Source organism: Arachis stenosperma, chromosome 10 (genome assembly GCF_014773155.1).
Source record: "Arachis stenosperma cultivar V10309 chromosome 10, arast.V10309.gnm1.PFL2, whole genome shotgun sequence".
NCBI lineage: Eukaryota > Viridiplantae > Streptophyta > Magnoliopsida > Fabales > Fabaceae > Arachis > Arachis stenosperma.
Genome location: NC_080386.1, coordinates 118,157,854 through 118,177,819, shown reverse-complemented (window position 1 = coordinate 118,177,819; position 19,966 = coordinate 118,157,854). Strand labels below are relative to the sequence as shown.

The 19,966-nt window shown below is 34.1% G+C and overlaps 1 pseudogene; it reads right to left on the bottom strand.

Annotated features, from left to right (window-relative positions):
* Window positions 1-14,869: 14,869 nt before the first annotated feature.
* LOC130954855 (pentatricopeptide repeat-containing protein At5g66520-like) lies at window positions 14,870-17,049 on the bottom strand (annotated as a pseudogene).
* Between the last annotated feature and the right edge of the window lie 2,917 nt (window positions 17,050-19,966).

Below are 19,966 nucleotides of genomic sequence, written 5' to 3'. Positions count from 1 at the left end.
ATTCTAATGCTGTTGTCGCTGCTGTTGTGAAATTGAAATAAGTGGATTTGCCGCATTTAAATTTTGAAATTTCAAAATTGAGGTAGTGGCGCTTTCCTTAAACTCATTTTAATTTCTGAGAATTGTTATAAATCGATATTAATGCAAAATGTATATTTTTTGTGATTTCGTAAGTCTTATAGAAAGGTTTGAATTGTTTTGGTCGATTGTAATTATATGTGTGGTTGATTGATTGATTGTTTGATAAGGTTGAATAATTTGGATTATGGATTGATTTTTGATAAACTGGTGGTTGCTGAATTTATTTTCTTGAGAATTGTACATGTTTTGATAATAGAAATGAGTTTGAGTTATTGAAAGGGATTTGATACATTAGATTTGGGATTGTTAGTTTATCAAAAATGATTTTTGGAAAAATTGAACATGGTTTGAGATATTGAAATTGGATTGGTATTAGAGATGATATAAAGGAGTTTGAAGGATGTCTGGATGGGACCCGAAAAGGGTGGCAAAGTCTGAGTTTTAGAGAAGATGCTACCGAATTATGATTTCTTGAAATATGATTTTGAAATATGATTTCTTGAAATAAATTTGAAAATGAGATATGGATTGACGAATGATGATGATATTGAGAATGACTTAGATATTGATGAACGTTGACTAAATTATTAATATGGCTTATAAATTTGAATTATCTAAGACACGGGTTTCCCTAGTTAGATGCAGTGGCTTGCCACCACTTGTTCCAACTTGAGACTCGATACTCTGTTGACCCTACGACGTAAGGGTGACCAAGCACTTATAAATTCCCAGGAATGGTACCCTATTGAGCAATTTGATATATATATATATATATATATATATATATATATATATATATATATATATATATAAGAAAAAGCTATGCATAGGCTCATGGGATGCGCGTCGGGGAACAATCCAAAGGTTTAACAAACCGAACTTGTCAGGCTGGCTATATAACTGACAGATGAGCTCATTATCCACATGACAAGCACGCATCATTTGCATTTGTATGCTTTGTTTGGGTTTGAACTTAATTTGGTTTGCCTAATTGTTATATTGTTATTAACTGCTAACTGAGCTATTTGCTATAATTGCTATCTATACATGTGCCTTCCTTGTCTGTTTTGCCTGTGTTTGTTCTGATGTGGTACTTTCGAGATTATTGGTGATGAGATGATGATTGTGTTGATTGATTATGTGATAGGTTGAAAGCTGTGATTGGTTTCATAAAGTATGAAAAATCAAGCTGGTTCAGCATACACTTAATGAACCTATGCTTGGAACAGGTTGGTCATTCATACAGTCTAGGAAACCGATTAAGATTCTCTTACAAGAAAGGAAAGGTTTTGGATTTTCTGAAAATAAATATTGTTTCTTTGAAAAGTTTTGGATGATTAACCGTTGATTTTTAAAAGATTCATAGGATGAATGATAATCACCGCCTTGAAACCAATTCTTCTCTTTATAAGTATCTTCTTATAACAATTCTTAAACCATCTACTAAGAATCCTTTCAAGGATGATGTTCTCACCCCCCTACAGAATTTCTTTTCCAGTGACAGGTTCAAGAAGCTTTGGCATGAAGCCGCGATTCGAACTACGGAGCTTTGCATATATATATATATGTTTTCCTTTTCTGTTTTATGATTTAGTTTTATATTTTATTTTATCCGTCGTTATTTGTCATTTTGAGAATTTAGAGGGGCAGGACTTGTATATTAAGAAGTTGTGGATAAGTTTATGTAATTATTATTACTTGAATATGATATGTGACTATGTGATTTTTAAAGTAAAGGCTTTTTGCTTTCATAATTAAAAATTGGGTTCATATTTACGAAGGCTCAATGTTAAATAAATATAGTATGAAAATAAAGGATTAAAGGTAAGTAACACCTGAACTTTTAGTGCGATCATGAGGTGTTAAAAGTAAGAGTGTTACATTATTATGATATAACAATTGTTATGAATGGAAAATTATCCATTATATAAATTGAAATTCGAACAGCTTTCTCCATAATGATTCGAACACGTACTCATGGTGAAACAATTGTATAGTACTGAGTGAACGAAGCATAATCCATTATATAAAATCAAATTCAAACAATTTTCTGCATAATGAACCGAACACAGTACTCATGGTGAAACAATTGTATGATACTGAGTGAATGAAACATAATCCATTATATAAAATTAAATTCGAACAGCTTTCTATATAATGAACCAAACACGTACTCATGGTGAACTAATTGTATAGTACTGAGTGAATAAAATATAATTAATTATATAAAATCAAATTCAAACAGTTTTTTGCATAATGAACTAAACACGTATCCATGGTGAAACAATTGTATAGTACTGACTGAACGAAACATAATCCATTATATAAAATCTAATTTGAAACACCTCTGCCTACAATTTAGAGATTATCAATTCAATTCAATTCAGATTCAAAACACCTGCGTCCATTCAATTCAATTCAATTGAAAAAATAATGTTTGTGTTGTTGGTGATGACGATAATAAAAGAGGAGAAGAAGAAGAAGAGAAGGATGAAGAGGAGGAGGAGGAGAAGCAGAAGAAGAATCTACGTGCATGAAGAAGAAGGAGGAGGAGGAGGTATACGTAAACTTGAAAGAAGAAGAAGATGACGTAAGCGTGCAATGACGTTCTTTTAATGAGAGTAGTTTTTGTTGGTGTTGGACCTACTTGGATAAAACTTGGATGGAAAAATGCTTGGATGTGTAGCATAATGGTGCAGTATTTTATAACCCACAAACTAACCAGCAAGTAGTGCACCAGGTCGTACCAAGTAATACCTTACGTGAGTAAGGGTCGATCCCACGAGGATTGATGGATCAAGCAACAATGATTGATTGATTGGCATAGTTAGGCAAGCAAAAAAGGGTTTTGAGATATTCAAAAAGTTTAAGTTCGAACTCAGAATATCAAAAGGAAAAATAAATAAGTTGGGAATAAAATATTGAGAAAACAGTTAAGGCTTCAGAGTTATCTATTTTCCGGATTGATTTTTCTTACTAACTATTTTAATCATGCAAGATTCAATTCATGGCAAACTATATGTGACTAGACCCTAATTCCTTAGACCTTCCTAGTCTCCTCTAAAATTCATTAACTGCCAATTCCTTGGTCAATTAATTCCAATTAGAAGGTGATGATCAAATTCCAGTTTATATGCCACAAGAATCCTAATTATCCAAAAATAAAGGGATTATATGTCAGGTATCCCGTTAAATACAAACAATTAGAAATTCAGGATAATATGTTTTCAAGCTGTTGTTCAAGTAAAGAGCTTTTTCAAGTTTTACAAGAACTCAAATAGAAAGAGGGTCATACTTCCATTCCACCCAAATTCATAAAATAAAGAACGAAAATAATTATTGAAATATAAATCAAAACATAAATTAAATTAGAAAGAGCAAATGAATCAATCCATACAATAGACATAGCTCCTAACCTTAACAATGGAGGTTTAATTGCTCATGATTGAGAGATGTAAATTTGTATAGAATTTCCTAATAGAATCCCCTTCAATGGGACCTCTTCAATAGAAGAGAAGTCTCCCCTTTTTATAACTAATCCTAATTAATTTAAAATCTAATATCTAAAATTAAGATAATATCTTTTCCTATTTTAAAATCAAATTTGAATTTAAATCAGAATTAACTAACTACTCCGCATCTTGTAACGTGGGGACCATTTGGCTTCACTGGATCCGCGCCTAACTTGGGTGCAAAAATGGGGCCCAGAAATCACTCCCCAGCGTTTTCTGCATTTTCTGCACGTGGCGCATGTCACGCGTACGCGTCAGTCGCGCGTACACGTCGATGGTCTTTTTCGCAAGTCACGCGGACGCGTCAATCACGCGCACGCGTTGCCATGGAAAGCTCCAAATCACGCGCACGCGTCAGTCACGCGTACGCGTCGCTCCTCGCTGCCATCTTCTTTGATTCTTTTGCTATAGAAACTCCATCAAATCCAGCCGAATGCTACCTAAAATAAATAAAATTGGAAAAGACTCAAAGTAGCATCCATATTGGCTAAAAGATAATTAATTCTTTGTTAAACTCAACAAATTAGATGCAAATTCACTAGAAAAAGAAAGGAAAGATGCTCACGCATCACAACACCAAACTTAAACTGTTGCTTGCCCTCAAGCAACCAAAACTAATATAAGCTTAGGAGGTGAATTTGCATGAGAATGGGAGTTCGATTAAGCTCATGTCTCTTCTTATAGTGGGGTTTACAACTGCAATCCTGAATAGTTTTAGCATTTCACTTTATCCTTTGACGTTCAGAATGATTGAAATCCATAGGAACTCAGCATTCAGATAGTGTTATTGATTCTCCTAGTTCAGTATGTTGATTCTTGAACACAGCTACTTTATGAGTCTTGGCTGTGACCCTAAGCATTTTGTTTTTCCAGTATTATCACCGGATACATAAATGCCACAGACACATAACTGAGTGAACCTTTTCATATTGTGACTCAGCTTTGCTAGAGTCCCCAGTTAGAGGTGCCCAGAGTTCTTAAGCACACTCTTTTTCCTTTGGATCACGACTTTAACTGCTCAGTCTCAAGCTTTTCACCTGACACCTTCACGCCACAAGCACATGATTAGGGACAGCTTGATTTAGCCGCTTAGGCCAGGGTTTTATTCCTTTGGGCCTTCCTATCTATTAATGCTCAAAGCCTTGGATCTTTTTTTTCCGCAAGCTTTGTGTTTTTCACTGCTTTTTCTTACTTCAAGAATCAATTTTATAATTTTTCAGATTATCAATAACATTTCTTTTTTTCATCATTCTTTCAAGAGCCAACAATTTTAACATTCATAAACTTCACTATAAAAAAATATGCACCGTTCATGTCATGCATTCAGAATCACCGAAAATACCACCACATTTAAGTAAATAAGATTATTCTTCAATATAGACCCACTTTCTCATGCAATATATCACTCCTGTATTTTTTTTTATTTGGATTCAAGCTCAGTGAGTAATACATGAGATATCTTTTCAGAATTAAAACAATTAAGGGAAAACTAAACTAGACCTAGGATTCTAATTAATAAAGGATCATGCAACAAACAAAGCAAAATAGCAGAAAATCGGAACATAATATAGTAAAAGCGGGAAGGAATAAAAAAATGAAAGGAACTCAACCACCTTAGTTATCCTATGGTCATTTTATTTTTCAGGTTGTGCTCCTCCGTGAAGATGATTCGCCTCCCTTTTGGTGCCATAGGAATAAACAGAAAAACTTTAAGCGAAGCGTCAACACCAAACTTAAATGTTTGCTTGTCCTCAAGCAAAGAAAATCTGAAAACAAAAACAAACAATAAGATGAAAGAAGAATAAAAGGATAAAGGAACAAGAGAGAATTAGAATTGGGAGTGAGAGAATGAAAATTAAAACTGGGCGGCGAACTAGTGTAATTGTGCGGCGGAGACGACGCGTACGCGTGCAGCACGCGTATGCGTAGGGCGCGAAATTTTCTTAATGATGCATAAGCGTCAGACACGCGTCTGCGTGCCCTGGGTTTTGCGCGATTCGTGTGAAGCCAGTCGTCTGCACGCACAACTCTCTACCGATACATATATTTACGCCGTTTTTCCAGGACACGCGTACGCGTCAATGACGCGTACGCGTGGAGTGCCAAAATCACGAATGACGCAAACACGTCATGGTCGCGTACACGTGAGAATATTTGTGCGTAAGGCATCATTCCTGCGCCACTCCCGCGCAACTCTCTGTTTACTCTTTATTTTTCACGCACACATCTATGACGCGTACGGGTCAGCGACGCTTGCGCGTCGTGTGCTTGTTTTTTTTTCTTTTTCGGTTCCTGTTCTAAAATAGCTGCATGATCAGAAAATTACTAAGAACTCAATAAAAATCAAATAAGTAAGAAAAATACTACAAAAAATAACTAAGAATGGAAAGGAACGATCATACCACGGTGGGTTGTTTCCCACCAAGCACTTTTAGTTAAAGTCCTTAAGTTAGACATGTGGTGAGCTCCTTGTCATGGTTGTTTGTGCTTGTACTGATCCAGGAATCTCCACCAATGTTTGTAATTCCAATGGCCATTGGGATTCCAAGCTAGGCGCATAGCGCCTTCGAGCAAGTTGAAGCAAGTGACAAGGCCCCAAGAGTGTTGATTGTGGGAATGAATTCCAGGGTCCCAAACCTTGCTTTTACACCCGTCTTCTTGTGGATCACTATTGTTCCCACCGGGTGGCAATCAATATGAATTCTCATAGAGACATCCAAACAACCTTCTAAACCCATTTAGATTAGCTCTACACCAATCCTTGCACTTCAATTTGGAGCATGCAACCATATTGAACCTTGCTTGACAACTCTTGCCACTAACCATCTTCTTAATGCCACAAAGAGCTCTAAGTTGATCATCCGTCTCCAGTAGCCCATATTCAAGTGGGAAAGTAAAGGTTAAGAATAGGAATTTTACCCACTTGAATGTTGTATTGGATGGTGATGGCTTTGGAAGAGGTCTTGCAAGCTCCATTCCCTTGTGCTCTTCTATGAATTCTTCTACCTCTTTGCAAGCTTCCTCAATTTCAACATCTTCCTCTTGGTAGCTTTCTTCTAATTCAATATCTTCTTCATTGCTTACCAAGGGCATGAGAGGTTGTGCATCTTCCTCTTCTTCTATATGTGAGGATGGAAAGTTCTCTAATTCACTGGAGTATAAACTCCTTTGATTGGTTTTTTCACTTTCTTTCATAGGATTTTGCATTGTATCTCTTGGAAAGGAATTTGCTTGTTCCTCTTCCTGGTTCTTGATTAGCGACTGCACATGTTTCTCTATATTTTTGACACTTGTCTTTATATCATGTAGGAATTCTTTCATGAGAAGCTCAATATCTGATGGTATTTGAGATGGATAAGGAGATGGTGGCTCTTGATATGCATAAGAAGGAGATGATGGTTCTTGATAAGTGTAAAAAGAGGATGGTTCTTGGTATGAATAGGGAGATGGTGGCTCTTGATATGGGTAGAAAGATGATGGTTCTTGATATGGATAGAGAGGTGGTGGCTCTTGGTATGAATATGGAGATGGTGGTTCTTGATATGAATATGGAGGTAGTGGCTCTTGATAGTTGGAACATGGAGTATTGAAGTTCCTTTGGTTTTGACTTTGCCAACCAAAATTTGGATAGTTCCTCCATCCACCATAATATGAATCACTACTTGGGTGTGAGTAGTAACCCATGTGATCTCTCTCCATTATTTTTTCTTAGCACAAAACACCAAAAAGGATTAAACGCACCATGTGGTAAATAGGAAAACAAAGAAGAAAGAACAGAATTCTAAGAATTAAAATAAAACTAACTAGAAAACATCAAACTTAATTTCAGAAATTAAGAAAAATATTGGTGCTATTTATTTATTTAAAATTTTTTTCGAAATTTTTTATATATAAAATTTAAATAAAATTAAAACTAAAACGCGTAATCTAAGCAATCAAACAACTGATAGTTGTTAATCACAGTCAATCCCCGGCAACGGCGCCAAAAACTTCGTGTGGTATTTTATAACCCACAAACTAACCGGCAAGTGCACCGGGTCGTACCAAGTAATACCTTACGTGAGTAAGGGTCGATCCCACGAGGATTGATGGATCAAGCAACAATGATTGATTGATTGGCTTAGTTAGGCAAGCAGAAAAGAGTTTTGAGATATTCAAAAGGTTTAAATTCGAACTCAAAATATCAAAAGGAAAAATAAATAAGTTGGGAATAAAATATTGAGAAAACAGTTAAGGTTTCAGAGTTATCTATTTTCCGGATTGATTTTTCTTACTAACTATTTTAATCATGCAAGATTCAATTCATGACAAACTATATGTGACTAGACCCTAATTTCTTAGACCTTCCTAGTTTCCTCTAAAATTCATTAACTGCCAATTCCTTGGTCAATTAATTCCAATTAGAAGGTGATGACCAAATTCCAGTTTATATGCCACAAGAATCCTAATTATCCAAACATAAAGGGATTATATGTCACGTATCCCATTAAATACAAACAATCAGAAATTCAGGATAATATGTTTTCAAGCTGTTGTTCAAGTAAAGAGCTTTTCCAAGTTTTATAAGAACTCAAATAGAAAGAGGGTAATACTTCCATTCCACCCAAATTCATAAAATAAAGAACGAAAATAATTATTGAAATATAAATCAAAACATAAATTAAATTAGAAAGAGCAAATGAATCAATCCATACAATCGATAGAGCTCCTAACTTTAACAATGGAGGTTTAGTTGCTCATGATGGAAAGATGTAAATTTGTATAGAATTCCCTAATGGAATCCCCCTTTAATGGGAACTCCTCAATAGAAGAGAAGTCTCTCCTTTTTATAACTAATCCTAATTAATTTAAAATCTAATATCTAAAATTAAGATAATATCTTTTCCTATTTTAAAATCAAATTTGAATTTAAATCAGAATTAACTAACTACTCCGCGTCTTGTAACGTAGGGACCACTTGGCTTCACTGGATCCACGCCTAACTTGGGTGCTAAAATGGGGCCCAAAAATCACCCCCAGTGTTTTCTGCGTTTTCTGCACGTGGCGCATGTCAGGCGTACGCGTCAGTCACATGTACGCGTCGATAGTCTTTTTCGCAAGTCACGCGGACGCGTCGGTCACGCGCATGCGTTGCTGTGAAATTCTTCAAATCACGCGTACGCGTCAGTCAAGCGCACGCGTCGCCATGGAAAGCTCCAAATCACGAACACGCGTCAGTCACGCGTACGCGTCCCTCCTCGCTGCCATCTTCTTTAATTCTTGTGCTGCAGAAACTCCATCAAATCCAGCCGAATGCTACCTAAAATAAATAAAATTGAAAAAGACTCAAAGTATCATCCATATTGGCTAAAAGATAATTAATTCTTTGTTAAACTCAACAAATTAGATGCAAATTCGCTAGGAAAAGATAGGAAAGATGCTCACGCATCACGTAACCCATTTATAATTTGGACGATTTTTTCTTTATAGAGATTTGGTAAGTGCAGGCATACTTAGATCTTCGATCCCAGTAAAAGAAATTCAAACATATTATGTTTAAATACTTTATAACCTCTTACCGCGTGCTTCAAACATCATGTGATAAAAAAATTTTATTCATTTTTGTTTGTTCCTATTCTTTTCTTAAACAAATTTTTTTCTTTTTGAATGGACTTCGCTACTTTTCCTCAAACATCAAGATATTCAAGTCACCGAAAAAAAAACATAAAGATATTCAAAATACAAATAGATACTAATTCTCACCCCTTATATCTCGGAATAAAGTAGTTGTATCTTGGAGGGTTTTATACGGGTCACCTCTTCATAGTCTGCATACAAACTCGAAAACTAAACAAATAAACGGTTATGTCAAACACCTTTAAATACAAGTACATACAAGCCTACTCAACACTGAAAAAAGAGGATTATACCAATACATCAGCTGTATTATTTTTAGTTTCTTAGATATATACTGACTTGAGTGTCGGAGTTTCTTTTGCAGGTTTCACGTCCAGTCCTCACCACTGCTATCTGAGAGACAAAAGAAAGGTCGTCGAATGATAGTAACTAGCTATATCGGCAAAATTATAAATTTACAAGGTTCAGTTTATGTGCTTAAAAAATAATTGCAATAATGTGCACCTAAATATATATACTTGTGTAGTTGGGTTGGTAAATAAACAAGTTATCCTAATTATTCTGCTAATTTTACTGAACTTAATTTTGAGCAAGTGCAACTTTCGTACTATATTAGCTAAAAATATTATGCAATTTACTTCAATAATTTTTTTTATGTTTATTTATTATGATAAAAATTGATACGTCAAATTAACAAAAAGTAATATAATGTGCAGTCACGCAAGGAAACAATTTAAAAAAAAAAAACAAATTCTGCAAAAGTTTATGTTTGCTTAGCATAAAACTCTCTTGCAGACTTGCAGTAGGTGCAAAAATTTCATTGATAACTGGGTTGGGACTACTGTACACAGCAGTACTAATATTATGTCTATGACCCAATCTGAATTATATGCTTACGCGTTGATCATCAATCTCCAAAATTCTATATCAAGATAGAAAATAGAGGATTAATGGTTGATTTTTGTCGTGAAATCACCTCTCTACAAAACTTAATCTGATAGGCCTAATATGTTGTCTATGACCCAAGCTGATAAGCTGATAGAAAGAGATATGTGAATTGTTATATCTCTAATATGTTTTCTCATTCAAGAATTTCTTTTTAAGTTTGGGTAAATTTTTGCATTGGCCTATAATTTTTCTTTTTATTTGTCTTATGTTAAATTTTTTTTAGTCAACAAGAATCGAACTCTAAAATCATAGAAGCTGTGGTATGATATTAGAATTTAAATTGGGTATGCCTAACTCAATCCTAAAAACTTGTTCATAGGATAAGAGATGCCTTACACTTAAAAAATTTTTTAGAGATCTTATCCCCGAGAGATTTGAGACTTGTAAAGTTGTAATACACCATTCATGCTCAGAAATGATAGTTTAGAACGTGAACACTTGTCCCAACAACATTGGATTGGACGAGCTATGATACCATGTTATGAAACCACTTCTCTCAAAATTTAAGCTGATATAAGAAAGTATATGAATGATTATATCTCTAAAATCTATTCCTTCAGAATTATTCTTGGTCACCAAGCAAAAACTTTTTAGTCGAAAATTATTCTCTCTTTTGGTCTCATTTTTGCTCCAAGGGAAGTTGTGGGATCCCTTCAGTACTTGACTATCTCTAGACTTGACTTTGCCTTTTTTTGTTAACAAGGTCTTTCAGTTTATGCATTCACCAACATTTGAACATTGAAAAGTGGTGAAAAGGATACTACGATACGTGGCAGGTATGGTATCAACAGGTATTAGATTTCAAAAATGTACTAACTTGATTGCTTGCCTTTACAAATTCGGATTGAGTATGGGACTTGAAGGATAGAAAATTGGTCATTGGTTACTGTGTATACTTAGGAAGTAATCTTGTATCATGAAAAAGCAATAAACAAGCCAAGATTAGCCATAGTAGCACTGAGGCAGAATACATGAGCATGGCAGTAGCTCAGTTAGAATTGGTGTCCATTCAACAACTTCTAAAGGAACTTAGAGTCCAACAATCAATAGCACTTATTATATATTGTGATCATCAAAGTGGTTGTTCATTGGCTGCCAACTTAGTGTTTCATACAAGGTGCAAACATATAAAAATTGACCTTTATTGCCTTAGAAAAATGGTGAATCAAAAAGAGCTTTATGTTCTTCATATACTCTCCATAGCTCAGATTGGGGATATCTTCACTAAACCACTTTCAGCTCCTCTGTTTCACAAGTTTTGAGACAAACATCGAGTGATTTTTCAACCCACTGCTAAATTTGAGAGATCTATGAGTGAGTAAGTACAAAATGGTAGTTATAAACCTAAATTAACTTTTCAATTCTGTTAGTTTGTTTTGGTGTTCTGGCATTTTCTGTTTTTCTATTGCTATGTCCAACTAAGCTTTTTAATGAGATTTTAAGGTCAAAGAAGATGCCTGATGAGTGGAAAAAGAGCACCTTGGTACCTATCTACAAGAATAAGAGGATATACAAAGTTATGGAAACTATAGAGGGATCAAGCTCATGAGTCATACCATGAAGTTATGGGAAATGGTGATTGAACGGAGGTTGAAAAAAGAGACACAAGTAACAGAGAACCAATTTGGATTTATGCCAGGCAGATCTACCACTAAAGCGATATACCTATTAAGAAGGATGATAGAGAGGTATCGTAGTAATAAAAGTGATCTATATATGGTGTTTATTGATTTGGAAAAAGCGTATGATAGGGTACCCAGGGAGGTCTTATGGAAGGTTTTAGAAAAGAGGAGAGTAAGGATCGTATATATTCGTGCAATTAAATACATGTATGATGAGGCCACAATTAGTGTGAAGACTCAAGGTGGTGTGACAGAGAAATTTCCTATTGGTATAGGATTACACCAGGGATCATTCTTAAGTCCATACCTTTTCACATTAGTCTTGGAAGTACTCATAGAGCACATCCAAGAGCCTGTGCCATGGAGCATACTTTTTTCCGATGATATCGTCCTTATGGGAGAGTCAAGGGAAGACCTAAATAAGAAGTTGGAGTTATGGAGAGAAGCTCTAGAAGTGTATGGTTTGCGCATAAGCCGTAGCAAGACGGAATATATGGAATGTAAGTTTAATCTGAGAAGGAAAAACCCTAATATAGAGGTGAAGATTGGAGAAAACATCTTGCGAAATGTTAAAAGTTTTAAGTATCTTGGGTGCATCATACAGAATAATAGAGAGATTGAATAGGATGTAAATCATAGGATCCAAGTAAGTTGGTCAAAATGACAGAGTGCATCTGGTTTTATATGCGACAAAAAAATGCCTTTAAAACTTAAAGGTAAATTCTATTGCACCGCTATAAGACCGGCTATGCTTTATAGTACGAAGTGTTGGGCGACTAAAGGGGAGCACGGACATAAGCTGAGTGTGGAAGAGATGAAGATGTTGAGATGGATGAGTGGTCATACGCGATTGGATAAAACAAGGAACGAAGATATAAGGGAGAAAGTTGGAGCAGCACCCATTGTGGAAAAGATGGTTGAATCGCGTCTCAGGTGGTTTGGACATGTGAGAAGAAGACCAATAGAACATCCCGTTAGGAGGGTGGATGAGATGGAAGATGGACAAGAGACGAAAGGTAGAGGAAGACCTAAGAAGACCATCCATGAGGTGGTCAAACGAGATTTACATGTAAACGGTCTCTCTGTAGACATGATACATGATAGAGTACAATGTCATAGTTTGATTCATGTAGCCGACCCCACTTTGTGAGACAACATTTTATTGTTGTTGTTGTAGTATTACTATGTCCAGCTCTTGTGAACTCTATATATAGAGCAGTATCCTTGCTTCAATGTACACAATATTCTTCTATCTCAATGAATAAACTTCAGTTCAATTCTATTGTATTTCAGTTTCTGTTCTCATAATCTAAACTTACCTTTATGCATTCAATTTTCAATTCATGTTCTATTGTTATCAGTTGTAACATTTTATTAGTTAAAAATTAAGAAAAGTCACTTATGAACATATCCAAATTGGTATATATATTTGTTGAAAATTTTTTATCACTTTAAAATTTTGGTGTATTTTGTAAATATTTAAGAATATTTAATATCAAATGTAATAATTAATTTCTTGTGGATCATTAATGTAATTGCAATTTATGTTAAAATATATTTAGTTGCAGATATACTAAAATTCTAAAGTAATAAATTAGAAAAAATTTCATATTTAAGTTAGAGATATACTAAAATTCTAAAGTAAAAAGTTAAAGAAAATAATTATGTGGTCAATTATCTCCTCTTGTAGTGTCACATTGAAATTTTGGTATATTTATTTTTTTTAATAATAGTTAGTGATAGAATATAATCAAATTGGATTGATCTAGTGGTAGGTTTATTAGTCCGCTTAAGTAAGTGTTAGAGGGTTCGAATCTCGTCTTGTGCATGCAGCAATTTATTGGCCAACGACTCCGATCCGCAATATTGATTAATAAGAGGAAAACTACTGACCACTAATCCCTCACAGCCAGGTATTTATATTTCAATTACTATTTTTAATTGAGTTTTCATTTTTTGAATTTTAGTTTTATAAATAATTATCCATTTGACAAATCAATTTAACATTAATTTTGTTTTTTAATTATATTTAATAAATATGAGAGATAGATTTTTTTCAATTTTTTTTAATTGAAAAAGTAAAATGTAATTTTTAACCTTTTAATATTTTTTTTATCTTTTTTTAGTCTCACTTATAAAATTAATAATGAGAGATCATATTTTACTCTCTTAAGTGAAAACGAAAAATTAAAAAGATCTATTCCCGAACAAGTTAATGAGAATCCAATATAAAATTCTCAAAAAATGATATTTATATACTAAAATTAGCCACTAAAATCATCTACCAATATATTTGTGTATAAATATATGTGTGATTTAATTTATTTTAAATGTGTATTTATATTCCAACATGTACTTTATACTAGTGACTGATTTTGGTAACTGATTTTAATATACATGTAGCATTACTCAAAATTATCATATCGGTTTATGTCACTATAGCATACTCTAAATACCAATTTTCACAATCAAATTTTAAAAAAATAAAGTTTTTTAAACTTTTTAAAAAGTATAAATAAAAAATTTTAGAAGCGAGTCACAAACCAATTTAAAAATTTTACCCTAAACACTAATTTTGTACGCATCAAATTTTTTGCCTTCTTTTTGTCGGAGATCTAACATCTGTTTTTAGATGATGAATCTTTCACACAATTTTTAATCACTAAATTATAATTAATTTTGTATTTGTATCTGATAAGACTCTATCTTTAACTTTATAATACATTTAATAATTTATTTAATCTAAATATCTAATTGAACATTTTAAAAGAACACTTACTTAAGAATAAACGAAATATCTTGATATAATTTAGAATGAATACCTAAATTATTTTTAAAAGATTTTATATTGAATATTTTAACTTTTATTACCAAATTTTTAATATTATAAATTTTTTTGAATTATTTTCGTCGGATATATTAGTCTTACTATTATTTGAAAGAAAATTAACTTATCTCATAATAATGTTTTTTATGATTTAATTTTCTTAAAATAAAATTTGTTAGAGATTTATTTATTTAATATATATATATATATATATATATATATATATATATTAAAAATTTTATTAAAAATAACTTAAGGATCAATCTGTCTGACAAACTTTAAAAATAATAAAAATAATATAACCAAATCTTTTGGACAATGCTCAATTAAGTAGCAACAAGGCTCCACCCTGGAGTTTTCTTTAGTCTTTCTTCTTTCATAACCTTCCTCAGTCTCAAAACTTCATTCCATTGTCCAGCCTCTGCATATATATTCGACATAGCAACATGAACACCATGATTATGAGGTTCCAGAGCAAGAATTTCTTTTACGACTCTTTTAGCAACCTTGGTATTTCCATTATTTTTGCAAGCTGCCAACAAAGCTCCTAAAATAACAATATCAGGCTTCCAAGGCATTCCTTTTACCAGTTCCTCTGCCTCTATCAACTTACCCTCATTTCCAAGAAGATCCACCATGCACCCATAATGTTCAATCTTTGCGTCAACCCCATACACATTTTTCATCGAATAAAAGATCTCACGACCAACATCAACCAAGCCAGCATGACAACAAGCCGACAAAACCCCTAAGAAAGTGACATTGTTAGGGACGACAGCTTGCTCCTCCTTCAGCTTCTCAAAGAGACCAAGAGCATCTTCAACATGTCCATGAGTAGCCAAGCCAGAGATCATCACATTCCAAGTAACAACATTTCTCTCAGTCATTTCATCAAACAACTTCCGAGCCATAACAATCTCCCCATTCTTTGCATACATGTAAACCAACACCGTCCCAAGAATCACTTTCACTTCAAACCCCTTCACCTTCATGAACCCATGAATCCTCTGCCCAATCTCAAGATACCCCGCCCGAGCGCAAGCCGATAACACTGAAGCCAGCGTCGCAGCATTGGGCTCCAATCCATCCCCAATCATCTCATGAAAAAGCCCCAAACCCTCATCATAACATTGATTCTGAGCATACCACAAACCATCGTCGTCCAAAGACTCAAACTCCTGTCCGGCATTTCATCGAACATAAGGCGCGCAAGGGCAAAATCTCCGGAAACAGAGTAACCCCTGACCAAACCATTGGCCACGTGGGAATCAAAGCACAGCCCGAATTTCAGCACGTGTGTGTGAACCTGGGTACAGGCTGGCAGGGAGGGAATGTTAGAGCAGGCCTTAAGGAGAAAGGGGAAGGTGTGTTTCCCTGGAATAGCGCCTAGCTTCCTCATGGAGACGTAAAGGCAGAGAGAGTAATGGGGATTGGGGCTAGAGGCGTGGGCGCGGATGAGGGTGTTCCACATGAAGGTGTTGGGTGGGTATGGGAGGGAGGAAAAGATTCTAGAAGCGAGGGTGAGGTCGGCGAAGGGGGAGAGGGCGGGAGGAGGAGAGGAGGCGGCTGGCGGCAAAGGGGTCTTGGCGGATGCGGCCGGTAAGGATCATCTGGGCGTGGACTTGTTTGAGGTGGTGTATTGTGGTGCATTGGTCGGCGAGGAGAGAGAGACTAGGAGGAGTGGGCGGCGGAAGTGGAATGGTTGAGAAGGTTCGTGGCGGCGGTGGTGAACGCGGGAAGCGGTGTTTGAGCGAGAAGTGCAGTTTTGGCGGCACCATTCGAAGAAAGGTTGTTGGTCATCACTGACCAGAGACTCGGAGTTTCCCAAGGTATCCGCCACTGGCGGCAGCGAGGCAAGGTTGTTGCCGATCGGAGCTCGAGTCTATTGCTGACCGATCAGTGTACAAGGCGGCATTCAATTCCCCACACAGAAGGATGAAGTGACCATTCAACAAGCTAAGTGCACTTTCTCTGATTCTTAATTTCTTATCGTACATATATGCATGTTATTTGAGTTTGACTTCAACTCTTTAAGCTTTTTTATGAGTCAAACCTTTACATTCGGCCAATATCTAGTGGCAAGTGGCAACTTAACAAATGATCGTGAAGACACGCATCCAAATTTAACGAAGGCTGTGACTTGTGAGTGCTCTCTTACCCATTTCAAATCAAGAAACAGAATAGACACCAAAATTAAAATCAAGAAATAGAATACTTATTCTCCTCTAATGACGCACCAAGAATCCTCTCCCTCATTCACATAAAAATAAAAAAAAAAACACACACACACATCCCAAAAAACACTCACCCAGAACCAGAAGGCCAAAACACGAAGCATCTGCCCCTCATCCTTTGGCAAAGCACCTTGTGCCACACCTCTCCATCCCCTGTCTCCCTTGTCGCTTTTATAATTTTTAAATTATTTTAACTGAATTTTTCCACATTATAGTCAACGGCGAAAATTCTGAATCCTTTCTTTAACAAACAAAACAAAGGTTTTTTCTTTTTGATAAAGCTGCTTAGAAAACTAAAACAGAAAATAATATAAAAAAGAAAAAAATTTTGGGGAAGAGAACTCCACAAAAAATGCATCATATTATTCACAAATGATGAATTACAACCAAACTACACAGAATCAACTAACTAATTTTTTTTCATGATTAAATGCATAATGCTGTTCACATGATGAACTACAATCAAATTACACAAAATCAAATAACTAATTTCAATTTTTTTATTTACATTTTTGACAATCTAATTAGTTGGCATCGGATACCGACATAAAGGACATAAATGACTAGTCTTGAGCCATTGCACGAGGCATTCTTGATGATATACATGCTTACAAGGCATTGATGAAACTTGTTCTGCATCATCACCATAATCAAATTCAGTTAGACAAATAGTGCACCTCTCTGCTAGGTGGTTATTATTTTCAAGCTTCACTTTCTCAAGAGACTCAATGGCATTCTTTGATGCAGGAACCATCTTAATATTATTAGGATCTTCCATGGACTCTTCAATGATTAAGTCGGTGATCATGTTGCCGTAGTCATCAACTTCCAATGACAAATTCTGGATATTCAAGTCATCAACGTACAATATAGGATTCTGGATAATAATGTCCAGATACAAACTGAACAAACGAAAATCAGGTCTTTCATAGAGGAATCCGGAAGGACGAGTTTGAATTATGGCTTTCGCGTAGGATATAATATCTGGCATCATGTTATGAATCAAGGCAATTGGTATAATAGCCTCAGGGAAGTGCATTTGCATGTGTGATGAACCGTTTTGAAGGAATTCTTGCGCTTGGATTAGAATTGAGGATTCAAACGAATAAATGGCTCCTAACACTGGTGGATGTGATTGTGGTTGTTGATGATGAGTCCAGCAAGTTTGATGCGTAACTTGTACCTTGAGAATGAAGTAATCTGTTATTTGATCTCTCATGAGGGTTAGATAATGTTGCAAATCTGCCTCCTCTTCTTGTAACAATGGGGGAGATGACGCTTCCCAAAAGAAAGTAAATGGCGAAGTCATGATGATGAAATTAAGAACTGGTTTGATGCTTCGAGTTTACTAGAAATATTGGAAACTTTCTTTAATAGAAATAAGAATGAAACTGAGAATTAATCCTTGTTGCTTTCTGCTTACTTATATATACAAGGCTTCTAGTAAGATTTGGTTAACGGTAATACCAGAGGCAGTATATTTTTTTGTGATTTGTAATAATTCATTAGGAATCATTTATTGATATGAAATTATACATTTTTTTAATAATTAAAATGTTAGTTAAACTTTAATAAAAATATTCGCCTTTCAAACTTTTTTTTTAGTTTTTAGATATTAATTAATTGAATAACTTTTTTAGTCTAATTAGGATAGTAATTTTTTAAAATAATTTTTTATTATCTTCTAACCATTTTTCTTTTCTTGGATTAACATTCATAATTTAAAAATTAAAAACGATTATTTTTATTCTTTTTTACAAACTAACTGAAACTAATTATTCGAGATAAGTGAGAAAAAATATAACAATGATTATTTATAAAAAAATCATTTAATATTTATTTTATATATATATATATATATATATATATATTAAAATAATTGTCAATTATTTGAAATAATGTTTTTGTTTTTGGAGTAGTTATAAATAGATTGATTAGACAAAAAAATAAATTGATTTACAAAGATTTTATGCAAAATTAATATCAAGAAGTTGAATCCTAATTTAATAATAAGATATTCTCTATTTCTAAGTAATTTTGGCATCCAAATTCATCCAAACAATTTTAGGTAACGCGCCTTTTTCGCTTTTTTTCTTTTCTCACGCTTCTTCTTCTTCTTTTTCTTCTCCTCACACTCGTTTACACAAGAAGCGTCTTCTTCTTTTTCGCCTTCTTCTTCGCGTTCCTCCTCCTCATTCTCTTCCTTCTTTTTCGCGTTCCTTTTTCGTCACGTATTTTCGCCTTATCGTCATTCTTTTGTTATTGTTGCTGCTGTATTCTTTTGTCTTTTCCTCCTTCTCTCCCTGGTGAAGAAGCAGTAAAAGGTGAGGAAAAAAAGCAGGAAGAAAAGTTTTAAATTGTGCAGAATATAAATGAACCGAACATATTATTTGTAAGACTCCAAATTTTTAAAAATTAAATAATAAGTTATTTACGATTTATTATGTTTAATCAAGCTTATATTTTCTGATATTTTACATATAAATTGGGTAATTTCTCAATTATAATTTGAAGTTTTAGTAATTGAAAAATAATGAGGATTTTATGTACTATATTTTGAATATTTAGATGTTGAGCTTTATTTTATAAATAAAGAAAAAAATGAATTTAATTATTTCTAATTTTAATTTAATTAGTAGTTATTTGAATATAATTTATATATTGATGAACAAATGGTACTTTCTTTGAAGATAATTTTATTGGATTAAACTTAGTTTTTAATACTATTTTATACCCTAATTATATTATTAATTATCCTCAAAATGAAACCTTAATTTACTAAATACTTCCTAAAACCCTAACCCTAACTTTCCCATTCCCTTCAGCTGCCACACCCCTTTTTCTTTCTTCCAAAACCAAACACACAAACTGATAAACCCATATTTCATGAGTTCTTTTGTGCTTAAATTGAGTGATTTATATAATCCTTCACCTAGTTATTCACATTAATTGCATGGTTTTACTTTTCCTTCCTTATTATGTCATATTGTGAAAAACATGTTTCCTAAGCTTTGAAAATTAATTATTTTAATTAACCTTAATTTCCATTCGATGCCGTGATTAGTGTGTTGAGTAGTTTCATATTTTCTAAGGCAAAATGACTTAAAGGATGAAAAAGGAAACATA